Here is a 14,892-nt window from a genome sequence, read left to right on the forward strand (position 1 = left end):
TTGCAACATGCCCAATGCATGTCAGATGGAGCTTTAGAATCCTTGCCTCATTGTATATACAGGACAAACAGCTGTTAGCTAAATTGCTGCCATTGCTTTGCTGAATCATTCTTATATAAGCTAAGTGTAACTGAACATGCACATAGTGTAATAAGGTTAGTGATCACAATGCAAGCGTGGCAGGATGCCACCTTTGTTACTAGTACTATAAAAATTGTGGGAAAGTTCCCACTTCGCGTCTTCTCCGAAGTTCATGTCACCTAAATAAAGTGATGTGTAAGATCCCCTCGGTTCCTTGTTCTTTTTTTCCAACTAATCACTGAACCTGAGTATCCAGCTTTGTCTGATCACCTTGGATATGACAACTTGATGCTGGACTTGAATCTGGGCCAATGGAATCATTAAACTAGAGAGTTCAAAATACAATTCTGGTTAATTGTTCTTGACCATCACTCATACTCTTAAAACACTAATCAGGCTGCTTCTGGAGCAGCCTACTACATGACACATACCAGGATTATGAGGCACTTTAGTCTGTTTTTATTGGTCCCCTGGTTCTGACTGAGTAGGGCTTGGTCTTAGTCATGTCATTTGATCTCTTTTATTGTCTCACAATAATTTTCAGCCCTTCCTTATTTCATTGCTTTCTATTGTAACATTCCTTCCACCTTTTTGTAGTCATTGTTGTTGTTGTTAGGTGCCCTTGAGTTAAGTATGATCCATTGAGATCCTGTGAACAACTAATCAGAACCCTGTCCGATCCTTCCACCTAACCTCTTTTTATGTCTGACTTACCCATTTCTAACCCTAACAGAACTGATTCAAAAGCAGTGAAAGAGAATGAGTGCCGAGGATATTGATCTTTATATGTTCCATTTCATTTTCTTACTTCCAATTTTCCAAGATTCATAGTGCATCCCACCTTCCAATTTTTAATGGATGTTTGTAGTTGCTCCTCCTCATTTGGAGGCATGCCACATCAGCACACGAAGGTCTTTCATTGAATGGAAGTTTCACTCCATCCACATCATCAAGGCAAACTCCCCTTTGATGTCACTGTGCCACTCCATCTTGTAGGCTCTTCCTCTCTTTTTCAGACTGACAGTGACTATAACGATGGTTTAGAGCCTGATGGAGATTGTGCTGACGATGCAGGATGGAGCAAGGTTCAGATCTATTGTGCATAGGTTCATTACGAGTTGTAGTCCACTCAATGATATTGAAAAATAGCAACTACTTTGAAGGGATGAACCATCAAAGACAGATAGGCAATAATATCATGGTGGTGGTAGTTGTTATGTGCTGTGGAGTCACTTGCAACTCACAGTGACTCTATGTACAACAGCCCTAAACCCTGCTCTATCCTGCACCAATTGCACTGCCTCCAACACACCCATCCTGATTACCCCACTTAATAAAGTGTCTTCCCCTTCTACGCTGTTCTTCCACCCTCCCAAGCATGATGTCCCTCTCCAAGGACCAGTCCCTCCTTACAACATGTCCAAAGTATGTCAGATGAAGCCTCAGAAGCCTTGCCTCCAAGGAGTAGCCCAGTTTAACCCTCTCCAGGATGAATCTGTTTGTTTTCCTAGCAGTCCATGGTACATTCAATACTCTTCTCCAGCACCACAACTCAAAGGCATCAATTCTCCTTCTATCCTCCCTAGTCATTGTCCAACTCTTTGATGCATAAAAAGTGATTACAAAGACCATAGATAAAGAAAAGATTGAATTCATCAATTAATTGATCTTATTTGGATCCACAACAACACTCTTAATACCAAGAGTCGGAAAATCAGGAGACATATTGCATTGGAAGTCTGTGGTCAAGTATCTCTCCAAATTACTGAGGAGCAATGATATCAGTTTGAAGGCAAAGGTGCACCTGATTAAGGCCCTGGTCTTTTCAACCACTTATGAAGCTTCTGAGAGTTGGACAATGAATAATGATGACAGAAGAAGAATTGATGCCTTTGACCTGTGGTGTTGAGGAAGATTGTGGAATATCCCATGACCTTAAACCAAAACACAACAAAACAACATCAAAACATATATACTGGGGAGGGGAGGGTGATTAGAGTACAGCCAGAGTGCTTCTTGGAGGCAAAGATAATAAAGCTTGGTGTCATATACCTTGGACATGTTGATAGGAGAGACTATTCTTTGGAGAAGGACACCATGCTTGGAAAGGTGGAAGGGTGACAAAAGAGATGAAGAAAGACCCTCAAAGAGAAGAACTGATGGAGTTACCATTGCAATGGGCCCAAGTATGCAAAAATATGATGAGGATAGCACAGGATAGAGTAGGGTTCAGATCTGTTGTTCATAAGTTTGCTATGAGTTGTACTTGACTGGAGGACACCTAAAAACAACTTCAGCCCTATCTGTTATTCTAGTAATAGCAAATGGGTCAGTGAGTTTGAGTGTAGAAGACAATATGAACAAAAGTAGAAAATAAGGTCAAAGATGCTCAGCAAATATTTGTCAAGCGAATGTATGAGTAAATAAATATTTGTGTTGAAAGAACACAAAAAATGTTGAAGAACTTTTTCATACCTTTCATACTTTCCCATAGGAGAGAAAACAATGTCTAGATTTATCCAGTCCACAAGCTACAATCTCATCGATTTGAAATTGTAAATTTATGACGCATTGTGTCTTTATTATTATTATTATTATTACCAAAGAGGAAACATCTCCTGTCTGTATCAAGCAATGATCATGAGTCACTGCATCCCTCTCCAGTCCCACAACATCCCAACTCTAGATTTACATGGAAGAGTCTGAAGCTGGGGAGATAAAGTTGAATTTATGGCTACAGTCACAAGCCAGGGGTGATGACAGACCACTCCACTTTCAAGGCTGACGTGATGGGAACCAAAGTGCAGACTGAGGGACGAGAAGGCGTTCAAAGAGGCTGAGAAGCGCTATCGCACTCAACACATTAAGCAGATGAAGGCAGAAAGGAAAATGAGCTCATTGCAAGCAAATGGCTCCCAACTCTCTCCCTTCCCTGCATTTAAACTCCCTCTGGAGATGGCTCTGAAATCCTCAGACTAATGGTATACGTTCGTGGTTCCTCTACAAGAATAATTGTGAAATGCTTGACCAACTTTCTCAGAAGACCTTAGGATGTTTCCACAAAATGCAGATTCTGGAAGTCCGTGTCTGAAGAAGATTCAGCAGATCTGAATGATCCTAAAATGGATAATTTTAACAGTTCTCTAGGAAAGACTAATGAGCAGCCAGGTTTGGGAACCATTGCTCTAGTGGTGTTCTGATAACTTTTTACAAGGGTCAAGAATCACTACTGGTATTTCAGGCATCAGTGATCATAAGAAGAATTTATGTTGTGGACAGAGGTGTGGGGAAGGAGGAGGTCTGTTGGCATTTCTGAATGCATGCAGGTCTAAAAGACCATCTTTAAAGCTCATGTGCCTCCATGAAACACTGATGAGAGAATTTGTCCTTCTCTCCAGATTTTTCTGGTTCCCAATACCATTTGCAGCTTAACCTCAGGGCCATCTCTAAAGTTGCGAACACAACACCTAAGAGAGACTAAGTGCAATAATAAGTAATAAGTAATAATAAAAGTAATAAGTATTGAGATAAGTGCAATCTCTGCTGGTTTGGATGGACTTGTGTCTCCCAAAATATGGTTGGGAATTTTAACCCTGTTTATGTTTTACTCACTCTGCATTGACTTGACTTTGTGGATATAGCAAATTATGGTGAACATTGAGAAAATTAGGAGACACAGAGCACTTATATTGTCTCAAGCATAACCTATATCTAGACCAGGAGTCTCTTGCACAAACGTAGCAAGGTAATTTTACATACTGTATGGTTTAAAATTAAAAAGGGGGTATGTCATGGTTGCATTCTCTCTCCATACTTACTTAATTTGTATGCTGAGAAAATTATTCAAGAAGCTGGACTATATGAAGAGAAATGTGGCATCAAGATCAGAGACTCATCAATAACCTGCATTATGCACATATGACATAACCTTGTTTGCTTAAATAAGGAAGGCTTGAAGCACTTGTTGCAGAAGATTGAAGAATATAGCCTTCAATATCAATTGCATCTCATTGTCAAGAAAACAAAGATTCTTATCACTGGACTGATAGGCAACATCATGATAGATGGAGAAAAGACTGAAACTGTCAATAACTTCATCCTACTTGGATCCACAATTAACAGCTGTGGTACCAACAATCAAAAAACCAAGAGATGTATTGCACTGGATAAGTCTGCAGCTAGGGACCTCTCCAAATTACTAAGGAGAAATTATGTCATTTTGAGGAATAAGTTGTGTCTGGTTCAGGCCATGGTCTTTCTGATCACTTGCTATGCATCTGAGAGCTGGAAAATAAATGACAGAAGAAGAATCAATGTCTTCGAGCTGTGGTTTTGGAGAAGAGTACTGAACATCCCATGGACCACCAAAAGAACAATGTCTTGGAGCCAGAGCGCTCTTTGGAGGCAAAGATGATAAAGCTTTGCCTCACACACTTTAGACATGTTGCTAGAAGGCTCCATTCCTTGGAGAGGGACATGATGTTCAGAAAGGCAGAGAGTCTATGAAGGAGAAGACGACCCGTGACCAGGTGACTTGACATGGTGACTTCCACGATGGGCTCTAGTGTGTCAGGAAGTGTGAAAATGGCACAGAGTAGAAGAGGGTTCAAGGATGCTGTTCATGAGGTCACTATGGGTCATACTAGACTGGAGGACACTTAACAACAACCACCTGTGGATGTAATTCTACCTGCAATGTATCTCCTTTGTTATGTTAATGAGACCATATCTGTGTGTGGTATACCCTAAGCCAAATTACTTCCTAGTTATAAAAAGAGTCAATTAGACCCATATGTTACCACATACTGAGGATGACAGATACTATATCTATGAGGATCATCAACAATCTAAGGCCCCAGTCTACTGGCAGGGAAGGAATGTACGTAGCAGACATTCTGATTTGGATTTTCCAACTCCAGGACTGTGAAAATATCCTTACTTGTGTTGTACTTTAGACCATCACTAGATAATGGAAACAGCTACATGTGTACACTCTGCCTTAGTTATCCAATGCTGCTATAAAAGAAATACCACAGTGAGTCGCTTTAACAAACAGAAATATATTTTCTCACAGTTTGTTGTTCTATGTCGTCAAATCAGAAGTCAGAACTGAATCATAGGTGACCCTCTAAGAGGATTTCAGAGGCTGTAAGTTACATGCGAGGAGACTGCCCATCTCCCTCCTGTGAAGCTGCTCATGAATTTGAACCACCTCCCTTTGGGCTGGCCAAACAACTCCTTAACCACTAGGTTGCCAAAGGCTTAAAAAAATTCTAAAAACCCAAAACTCATTGTCATAGATTCAAGACTGACCCATAGCAGATCCTCCATTGCAATTCCAAAGCTAGAAACCGCGTAAGAGGAAATCATGCATGTTTCTCCAGGGGAGTTGCTGGTAGATTGGGTTAACAGTGAAATCTTACAGGCTAGGCCACCAGAGCCAGAAATCTGAATTCTAGGCACCAGAAAGTTCTAGAAGAAGGTTTTCTTTCTCTGCCAGTTCTAAAAGAGGGTCCTTAGGGAGCTCTGGTGGCTTAGTGGCAAGAAGCTGCACTGTAATCCCAGAGACACTAAATCCACCAGAGCTCCGCTGGAGAAGGAGGCACAATCTCCTCCTGCACCAGTCTGATCCAGTTCGATGGTACACAGCAAGGTGAGGTGGGGGGAGTGGGAAATGAAGGTCCTTGTCTTCTTTCAACATCTGCGAGTCTGCCATCCCTTGGAGATCATGATGTGTCTTGGCATCAGTCTTTGCCCAGCGCTAAGAGTTTCTTAGTATGGATCTCAGTCCAAAAGGTGCAGGCTCGTATTTGTTGGTGATAGCCAGATTCCTCTTTCTTAGCTAGCTTCTTTCTCCTTTATCTCTTGTAAAATAAAAAGGAGGTAGGCCACACCCAAGGAAACTTCTGTCATATTAGAGCAGGGCTGTACCTTGAATGAAGATAGTGCATGCCACCCTAACATCCTTTTAAGGGATTGACTGATCACATCAGATCACACTATTACATCATCACATCACTGCCAAACCACTGAGAATCATGGTCCAGCCAACTTGGAATGTTTAAAGGAGGACAAGATTCAATCGATGGTATCTATAGTATGGTATTGTTAAGTGCCCTTGAGTCCAGTACAATTCATAATGACCCTATGAACAACAGATCTGAACACTGTCCTATCCTGTGCCATCCTCATCATCTCTGACACACTTGATCCCATTGCCGCAGTCATTGTGTCAATCCATCTCGTTGTGGGTCCTCCTCTCTTTGACTGACTTTCCAACTTTACAAGCATGATGTCCCTTCCCAAGGAATGGCTCCTCCTCACGTGCCAAAATTATGTGAGACAAAACCTCACCATTCTTGCCTCCAAGAAGCACTCGAGCTGTCCTTTTTCCTAGACATATCTGTTTGTTCTTGCAATCTAGGAACATTTTGTATTCTTCTTCAACACCAAGGCTCACAGTCATCAATTCTTATTTTGTCTCTCTTATTCACTGTCCAACTATCAGATACATAGCAAGTGGTTGAAAAGACCTTCTTAGTCTTTAAACTAAGATTGTAGAAGAGCTCCTGGATTAAGAGAGACTAGGAAGCAGGATTGGCCATGTTGTTGTTGTTGTTATGTGCCATCGAGTCGCTTGCGACTCATAGCGACCCTATGTAAAAGAGCCCTAAATGTCGTTCTATCCTTTTGCCAACCTCGCCTTCTCAAACACACTCATTCCCACCTCTATACTCACAGAATCGATTCATATCATCGAGGGTCTTCCTCTCCTGCACCGTCCCTCCACTCTCCCAAACATGATGTCCCTCTCCAAGGACCAGTCCCTCCTTGCAACATGCCCAAAGTATGTCAGACAAAGCTTCAGAATCCTTGACTCCAAGGAGCATTCTGGCTTCACCCTCTCCAGGACAAACCTGTTTGTTCTCCTAAGCAGTCCATGGTATATTCAACACTCTTTTCCAGCACCACAGCTCAAAGGCATCAATTCTCTTTCTATCATCCCTTGTCACTGTCCAACTCTCCGGTGTATAACAAGTAATTGCAAAGACTATAGCCTGTATCAGGCGCACTTTAGTCTCCAGCCTGACATTGTTGCTCTTCAGTACTCTTGAGAGGTTTCTCACAGCTGACTTGCCCAATGCAATTTGTCTCCTAATTTCCTGGCTGCTGTTACCAAGAGTGTTGACTGTGGAACCAAGTAAACGGAAACTGTTAACTATCTCAATCTCTTCACCATCCATACTGATGCTGCTGATTGGCCCAGTGGTGAGAATCACTTCTTATATAGCAGGTCTCTGAAAACTCTTTAAAAAAAATAGAGGAACACAGATAGTTAAAGTATTAGAGGTGGAGCCCAGAAAAAGGAAGACCCTCAACCAGATGGATTGACACAGTGACTGCTGCAATGGGCTCAAGTGTCAGAGATTGTGAGGATGGCACAGAATAAGACAGGGTTCAGATCTGTTGTTCATAAGGTCATTATGGAATATAATTTATTTGACAGCACCATCCACTTCCTAAACAACATGCCTCTGAAAACTCTATGAACTTTGATAAATACCAATAGTTGTAGAGGGGCTTTAGACCTTTTGTTCATAAGGTCGCTATGAGTCGTGCTCTACTCGAAGGCAATCATCATCAACAACAACATACAGCAACAACAGTCTTTAAACTGATGTCATTGCTCCTTAATACTTCGGAGACATCCTTGAAAGCAAATTTTTGCAGTATCTATGACATACTCCATCAAAAATATCATTCCAACACCTTCAAACTTTTTACCCTGTTTTGTTTTGGTTCGCAGGACTCATTGCCACCTGCGATGACACATATTCTCTGGACCTGGACACTAGCTTCAGTCTGGTCCCAGAGGAAAGTTCTGGAGCACATATTTTATAGCTGAATCAATTCCAACTACCAGCAACATGAGGCCTATTGTACTCCGTGCCAGTCAGTTATGAAGGCAAGGTACATTATCTCTCTTTATGAAGGCAAGGTACATTATCTCTCTGGTACACAGCTCCTATTTGGCCAACAGCAATTTTCCAGAGTTGGGAACATATGTGAATTTTTTTCCACCAACAATCACAGCAGCTGGGAGATGGGTATGTAGGCAGATAGATGGGTCTGGTGGAGAGAAGTGTCAACAACATTCACTAAATTTGCAACTTGTCCAGCTCTCTTATGCATAGCAAGTAACTGAAAAGACCAAGGCCCAAATTAGGCTCATTTTAGTCATCAAACTCATATCATTGCTCCTTGATTATTTGGAGAGGTCCCTGGCTACAGATTTTCCCAGTGCAATGTTCAAGAAGCTGGACCCTATGAAGAAGGATGTGGCATCAGGATTGAAGGAAGACTCATCAATAACATTCATTATGCAGATAGTACAACTTCGCTTGCCGAAAGTGAAGACTTGAAGTATTTGCTGCATCCTTTAAATATGGATTTCATCTCAATGTCAAGAAAACAAAAATTCTTGCCACTGGATTACAAACAACAACATGAGAAATGAAGAAAAGATGGAAACTGTCAATAACTTCATCTTACTTGGTCCACAATCAAGTGACGCCAGAACTCAGAAGATCATGAAACATATTTTCATTTGATGGCTTTTCAGAAATAGATTCCCAGGCTTTTATTCTGAGATGTCTCTGGGTATTTTGTTGTTGTCAAGCAAGCAAGGTTGTGTCATCTGCATAACAAAGGTTGTTAATGAGTCTTCTCAAATCCTGATGCCACATTCCTCCTCATAAAGCCCAGCCTTCTGAATTATCTGTTCTGCATATAGATTGAAAAGTATGGAGACAGGACACATCCATGATGCACTCCTTTCATGATTTTGAACTATGCAATGTTTCCTTGCTCTGTTCTGAGGACTGCTTCTGGGTCCAAGTATAAGTTTCACATAAGCACAATCAAGTGTTCTGGGATTCCCATACTCCTCAAGATTAGCCACAATTTTTTGTGAACCACACAGTCAAATGTCTTTACATAGTCAATGAAACACAGATAGACATTGCTCTGGTACTCTTTGCTTTTTGACAAGATCCATCTGACATTGACAATAATGTCTCTAGTGCCATGATCATCTTTTTTTTAAAATTTATTTTTTATTACATTATTTTGTGTGTGTACCGTCAAATCAGATCTGACTGGTACAGGAGGTGATTTTTCCTCCTTCTCCAGCAAAGCATCTGGTGGATTCGAACCGCATCTTCTAAACCCAGCTTGTGTTTCTGGTACTTCTCCATCAATGTACTATTCTAGTTGGTTTTGGATAATCTTCAGCAGGATTTTGCTTGCATGTGATATTAGTGATGTTGTTGTTGTTATGTGCCGTCAAGTCGCTTGTGACTCATAGCGACCCTATATACAAGAGCCCTAAACTCTGCTCTGTCCTGTGCCAATCGCTCTGTCTCTGTCACACCCATCCTGATTACCCCAGACACTAAATCAATCCACCTCATAAAGGCCTTCCTCTCCTGCACTGTCCTGCACTGCCCTACCAAGCATGATGTCCCTCTCCAAGGACCAGTCCCTCCTTACAACATGTCCAAAGTATGTTAGAGGAAGCCTCAGAATCCTTGCCTGCAAGGAGCAGCCCAGTTTAACCCTCTCCAGGATGAATCTGTTTGTTTTCTTAGCAGTGCATGGTACATTCAATACTCTTCTCCAGCACCACAGCTCAAAGGCGTCGATTCTCCTTCTATCCTCCTTAGTCACTGTTCAACTCTCTGATGTATAACAAGTGATTGCAAAGACCATGGCCTGTATCAGACGCACCTTAGTCTCCAGAGAGACACCATTGCTCTTCACAACTTTGGGAAAGTCCCTAACAGCAGACTTTCCCATCACAATACGTCTTTTAATTTCCTGGCTATTGGTGCCAAGAGTGTTGACTGTGGAGCCAAGCAAACTAAAGCTGTGAACAATCTCAATCTCTTCACCATCCATCCTGATGCTGCCAATTGGTCCAGTGGTGAGAATCTTTGTCTTCTTGATATTGCGCCTCAATCCATACTAAAGGCTATAGTCCTTGACCCTCAGCAGCAAGTGCTTCAGGTCCTCCTCAGTTTTAGCAAGCAGGGTTATGTCATCTGCATAATGCAGATTGTTGATAGATCTTCCACCAATCCTGACACCACATTTCTCCTCATAGAGCCCAGCCTCCCGAATCTGCTCTGCATACAGGTTGAAAATGTATGGAGACAGGACATATCCCTGATGTACATCCTTCCCAATTTTGAACCATGCAGTGTTTCCTTGCTCTGTTCTGACGATTGTCTCTTGGTCCAAGTATAGGTTTCGCATTAGCGTGATCAAATGTTCTGGGATTCCCATTCTTCTCAGAGTCAGCCACAGTTTGTTATGATCCCCACAATCAAATGCCTTTGCATAGCCAATGAAACACAGATATACATTCCTCTGGTATTCCCTGCTTTCAGCTAAGATCCATCTAACATTAGCTACAATATCCCTAGTACCATGACCCCTTCTAAACCCAGCCTGGACTTCTGGCAGTTCTCTGCTGATGTGCTGTTCCAGTCGTTTTTGGATAATTTTCAGTAGAATCTTGCTTGCATGTGAAATCAACGAGATTGTTCTATAGTTTCCACACTCTATTGTGTCACCCTTCTCAGATATAAGTGATATTGTTCAATAATTTCCATTCTATATTTGGTCACCTTTCTTACATATCAGACAGCTAGGCAATGACTAAGGATGCCAGTAGAAGAATTGATGACTTTGAGTTGTGGTTCTGGAGAAGAGTCTTGAATTCATGAACCTACCATGGACTGCCAAGAAAACAAATAGGCCTGTCTTGGAGAGTGTGAAACCAAGTTTCTCCTTGGAGACTAGTATTTTGAAGCTTCATCTCATATACTCTGAGCGTTTGGCCAGATGAAACTAGTCCTTGCAGAAAGACCTCATGCTCGGATTAGTGAGTGATAGTTCAGGAGAGGAAGATCCTGGATGAGATGGATTGATGGGGCAATGGGGGTAAATGTGTCAGAGTCAGTGAGACTGACTCAGGACAAGGCAGGCTTCACAGATGTTCTACATAGTCACTAAAAGTCTCAGGCGACTTGACAGCACATAACAACAACTCTGGGTATATTTGACCCTTCAGTCTTCTGTTTATTAGCCAACTAAGGTAATTTTTGCACCACCCAGAAATTAATTTCCTAAATATCTACTCCACTGCTCTCACACAGGTGCCAATTTAATTCAACCCCTTACTCTGTCTTGACTGGTCTCTCAAAATGATCTCCTAATTTTGTGGTAGTCCATGAGTCATGTTGTTGTTATGTTGTTGAGTTAGGACCAACTCATGGTTGACCCTCCAGTGGATTTTCAGAGGCAGTCAATTGTATGGGAAGAGACTACCCATCTTTTTTTTCCATGCAGATCAGCAGCTGGATGTGAGCTGCCTCAACTGGGTTGGAAGGGAACTCTTTGCCACAGGGCCACCAGAGCTCCCTTCGTTCAACCATACTTAGCTATATTCATGTCCCTGTGCTGTCTACTTCTACTGTCTACTTCCTGGCTTTGAGGATAAAATACAGAAGTTCAGTCACCAAGAAAAAGGTCTTAAGAACATGTATAGCTTCAGCTTTCTCCTTCCTGGAATGTTCTCAACACTATTTAAGAAAGCTTGACCTAGACAGCTCGGTGATGACAACAATGGGCAGAGAAAGACCTTAAGGACCACACAGGTAAAGAGACACCCAGTGTCCCAGGTGAGTCCAGTGCCCAGTACACTCACCCACTAAATGCTATCATCTGAGTGAGCACATCCAAACATCGTCAAAAGATCACAAAGTAGTGAGAAATAATAAATCATCTTTGCATTAAGTGTGGAGTTATTCACTATAGTGATGGCCAACACCCACTTCGTGCTTTTAATGTCTCAAATCACCCTTCACAATGCTGCTTAAGTCTTTCTACAGTCTAGATTTGGTCATATTGCACTCTTCTTAAGAAAACCCTGATGAACATTCACTCTTTACAGAATCTGTTTCAAACACTTTATCTTGCCATTTGATACATAAAATTCTCCACCTCTTAACTCCAGATTATTTTTCCATATTAATCTTCAATCATAAAACCTACAACATACAACATTGTCTTACTTGGATCTATAATCAATACCATTGGTACTAGCAATCAGGATATTAGGAAAAGTATAACATGGGGAAAGTTGGCTTTTGAGACCACTCCAATGTCCTGAAGAGTAAAGATATCAGTTAAAGACTAAAATACTCCTGATTCAAGCCATGGTTTTTCAATTACTTGTTGTGTATCTGAAAGCTGGACAGTGAGTAAGGATGATAGAAGAAGAATTGATGCATTTGAATGTGTTGGAGAAGAGTAATAAATATCTTATGGACCGCCAAAAGAACAAAAGGATATGTCTTGAAGAAAGTGTAGCTAGAATGTTTCTTGGAGGCAAACACGGCAAAAATCCATCTCATGTTTGGGGCATGTTGTTAGGAGACGATATGCTTTGGAAAGGAACATCATGCTTGGAAAGGTGCAGGATCAGGGAAGAAGAGGGAGACACTCAGTGAGTTTGATTGACAGAAGCACTGAGGCATGGGCTCAGATGTGTAGGGGGTGACAAGGATGTCACCGGACAGGACAAGGTTGAGATCAGTCTTCCATAGTGTTGTACTAGACTAGAGAGCATCTAACAAAAAAAAAAAAAAAACAACTCCCCCCTCCATGAGTTTGGTTGTTCTTTTTTTCTTTCTCTGGACACATAATGAACCACATGCCATTCATTCCTACCCCTCTCTAACCCTGGGGCAGATTCCTCTTCAGCATACTTGGGTCTCTCAAGAGGAACAATCACTCTTACTCTGAGCACTCTTAGCACTTGTTCTTATCTCTATTGCTCCCCTTATAATTTTGGGATTTTTGTCTCTTTCAAACAGAACAATTTCAATTCAGTGCACAATTCAGTGACATCAATCACATTCCAAATGTTGTACAATCATCTATTTCCAAAAAATTTTCCATTTCCTTCTCTAAGTATCTGGTAACCAGCCATTAAACTTTCTGTCTTTATGAGTTTTATATATTTGACATGGAAAGTATTACACAAAAAATTATGGAAGATGGCGGCGGGGGCGAGGTGAGGTGTTGGCGGTAGAAAGGGGTTCGGGCGCGGGGGGCGGGGAGATCTGGAGCCATGGGCCTCGCCGGCCTTAGAGGCGGATAAAAATTCGTCGAATGTACTTGGGGCGGTGGGAGGGGTGCGGGGGGATTGTGCACCAGGGAGGGAGTATTTCTTTTACTTGTATTGAAACAGATGAGGGAAAGAACAGATTAGAGGTGATATATGATTGAGTATTATGGTCAGCACAGGAATTCAGAATTAAGGTTGCATAGAGAAGTGTACTCGGGGTGGGGGGTGGGGGGGAAGGGATGTGGGAATTATATACTAATGTAGGAATATGGGGTGTTTTTTTTCTTTTTCTCTTCGGAGGAGGGGGCGAGCTGGTGGGGAGGGGTGGGCAGGGAGAAAAGTGCAGCAATGAATGAATGGAAATCCAAAATCTCTGTAAATGTTCATTAAAATTAATAATTTAAATTTATTTTAAAAAAGGAAAAAACAACAACAACAACAACAATTCGTCGCGCCGCAAGTGAAGGAGAGAAAGAGAGGAGGGCGACAAGGCGCCACGAGAGTCTGACGGAGCTATACGAGTGGGAGTGGCGGGTGCTGCACGCGCTGCTCTGCCTGCACCGCGCGCTCACCTCCAGGTTCCGCGTTCGCTTCCGCTCCTGGAACTGGATCTGATGGCGCTGCTGCGGTGCCGCCTCCGCCGCGGTCTTAGCGCCGCTCGGTTTCACTCTCCGCAAGCACCCGGTTGGCGGCAGGCATCGCGGGCACCATGGGCTCCCGCGCGGGGGGCCGGGCCCTGCCGCCGCCCATCCCGGCTTGCGTTGGCGAGCGGCCAGCAGTTCCCTGGAAAAGCTGCCGGTGCACATAGGCCTGGTGATCACCGAGGAGGAGCAGGAGCCCAGCTTTACGGACATCGCGAGCCTTGTCGTGGGGTGCATGGCTGTGGGCATCTCCTACGTTAGCGTCTACGTCCACCAAGGCATTTTCAAAAGGAATAATTCCAGATTAATGGATGACATTTTAAAACAACAACAAGAACTTCTGGGCTTAGATGGTTCCAAATATTCACCAGTTTTCAAATAGCAATGACAAAGATGATCAAGTTTTAAATTGCCAATCAGCAGTGAAGGTGCTGTCTCCAGAAAATGGAAAAGCAGCTATTGTCAGAGCTGCACAGGACTTTTGCTAGTTAGTAGCCCAGCAGCAAAAGCGATCTACAGATTTGGATGTAGCTATGTTAGACAGTTTACTTAGTTCAGGTGTTTCCCTGATCCTGATTTAGTACTGAAGTTGGGTCCTGTGGACAGCACATTAGGTTTTCTTCCCTGGCACATGAGATTGACTGAGATTGTCTCTTTGCCTTCCTACCTAAATATCAGTTAGGAGGACTTTTTCTCTGCTATTCGTCAGTATGCAACCTGTGAACAAAGTCTAGGAAAGTAGTGATCCCTGGTTGCATAATTCAATTTCAGGCTTTTGGAGAAAAGGATCCAAATGACTCTGATGTTTACAAAGCACCTACGAAACTCTGTACACACCCAGTTCATAATCCTCATAATTTATCAACAAACAAATAGTGTCTTGCTTGAGAGTGTGTGCGCGCGTGAGTGTGTGTACATATGAAAATAAACTTATGAGGGAAGTGTTGGAGAAGGAAGTATATAGACCTACAA

At 42.4% G+C, this 14,892-nt stretch overlaps 1 pseudogene; it reads left to right on the forward strand.

Annotated features, from left to right (window-relative positions):
- Window positions 1–13,208: 13,208 nt before the first annotated feature.
- LOC102850246 lies at window positions 13,209–14,662 on the forward strand (annotated as a pseudogene).
- The last annotated feature ends 230 nt before the right edge of the window (window positions 14,663–14,892 follow it).

Source organism: Elephantulus edwardii, unplaced genomic scaffold (assembly GCF_000299155.1).
Source record: "Elephantulus edwardii isolate Elephantulus edwardi_28Jun2011 unplaced genomic scaffold, EleEdw1.0 scaffold00222, whole genome shotgun sequence".
NCBI classification, from domain to species: domain Eukaryota; kingdom Metazoa; phylum Chordata; class Mammalia; order Macroscelidea; family Macroscelididae; genus Elephantulus; species Elephantulus edwardii.